The sequence below is a fragment of the Octopus bimaculoides genome, chromosome 3 (genome assembly GCF_001194135.2).
Source record: "Octopus bimaculoides isolate UCB-OBI-ISO-001 chromosome 3, ASM119413v2, whole genome shotgun sequence".
Lineage (NCBI taxonomy): Eukaryota > Metazoa > Mollusca > Cephalopoda > Octopoda > Octopodidae > Octopus > Octopus bimaculoides.
Window position 1 is genome coordinate 11,148,226 of NC_068983.1, and position 1,920 is coordinate 11,150,145.

The 1,920-nt window shown below is 34.2% G+C and overlaps 1 protein-coding gene across 1 annotated transcript in view; it reads left to right on the forward strand.

The window, feature by feature from the left end:
• LOC106877485 (intermembrane lipid transfer protein VPS13D) overlaps positions 1–1,920 on the forward strand; it is a 177,964-nt gene that overhangs the window by 1,123 nt on the left and 174,921 nt on the right. The window lies entirely within an intron of this gene.

Genomic DNA, 1,920 nt, shown 5'->3' on the forward strand with positions numbered 1-1,920 from the left:
AAATGTGAGTATATGCATATATACGTACATGTATGTACAGACTTAGATCTATATGTATATATAGATGCATATCTGGGTACAGGGCGTCACAAAAAAACGTGGGCAAAATGAAAAACAGAACATAAACAAAGTACAGAAAACAAACAGGCCACAAAGAGAATATTTCCTTCATCAGCTGCCCCTATTCTAAACTAAGCGTTTCGAAGAATTAGGGCATATATATATATATATATATATATATATGGGTAGCCCCCTCCTCATCAAGCAGAGCTAATCACAGGTGTACCAGTCGTAATCATTTTTTTTTTCTTTTGGCATAGTGTATCGAGGAATACATTATCCATTGTGCCCTTTTTATTGTTTATCTTTTGGCTAGACCTTTGATCAAGCACACAGCAACCGTAACCATCTCGACTTTTTATCTAGAGTATCTAGGACATTATTTATGTGTTTTTTTTTTAAAGATGTTAGGGTGAGGGCGATTAATTAGACTGATATGTCTAGCAGGTAGTTGTTTCGTGAATACCACAAGTTTATTGCGTATGTTTATTTTTGGGTTTCCTCTAATATATCCCAACGCAAGTTGTTTATTTCAAGATATCGTAGTAAATAATCTGTGTTTTGTGAAAGAAATACTAGCACAAACAGAACAACCCAAAACATTTAACGGTCTTAATTGTAGCTGCATGTTTTCGTTATATTCACCACCCAAAGTTACAGATAAGCGTCATTTTAAGGACTACAATCTTATTCTGTTTTTCTTTTTTCTCTGATTTTATTATTCGTTTTGGTCGTGTGTAAAATGTGCGTGCGTGAAGACAAGGATAAAATAAAAACGGGTCGAACTGCGACTGAAAGACCTAACATGACTGTGTTTATGTTAGTTTTTATTTTCGCCCTCGTATAAAACATGTAGCATGTGATTATTGGAATTTGTTGTGACAGTTACACATAGTGACAGCCTGTGTCATTTAATTCTTTTCTTAAACATTTCCATGAACTAATTTTTAAGGCGCATAATGGAATAAAGTTTTAACTTCTTTCTCTTTACCAATGTACGATAGGAATCTTGACTATAATATGAAGTTTATCTGGCTTTGGTTATATGACAACAATGTTTGGTCCGAGTTGGTCATCGTTCACCGACGCGGGATTCTAGTATTTTCTAACGTTGTTTTAATTACATTTTGCAATAGAAATAACTACTCAAAACGAAATGGTTTGCATAAAAGAATGTAGAAGTTATCAACAACGTACACTCAACATGGATTTAATTTTCATGGATAATTTTTCAATGAATTTTTGCTATGTCCCACTGTAGTTGTGAACAATAGACTGGGGTTCTACCCATCTAATGATAATATCTGTTCTTGCTTAATAGTTAGAACATTGTTCTTGGGACTAGATGTTTATTGCATCACCTCTAAATAGACGATCTTGTTGAAATAGGGTGTGGTGAATCAAGTGACTTGAATGTGATTTGGTAAAGTAAAATGAAAATGCCTGCTAATGCTCCGAACGAAAGTTTCAGGCTGGTGCTTAATTGCTGTTTTGTAACCCTAAGTGGATGAGAAATAAATCTCCACGGGATAGAACACCAGTCTATCAAAAGTAATCTATATATATATAAATGAGAATGTGTGTCTGTCTGTCTGTCTGTGTGAATCCCTAAAACTCGAGAACTACGCAACCAATTTCATTCAAATTTTACGCATGCCTTACTTAGGGTTCCAGTTGTGTTTTAGTCAAAAATTTTTTTAACTTCTTGCAGAGTTCGAGCCCACGGCAACATAATATCTCCTCCACTATTTAAGTATTACGTGTCAAAAGTGAAACAAAAACACTGAAGTCAAATACTTTCACTTTAAAAATGAAACTATTCCACTAACTGAAACAATCACATTTCGATACTGTAATGAC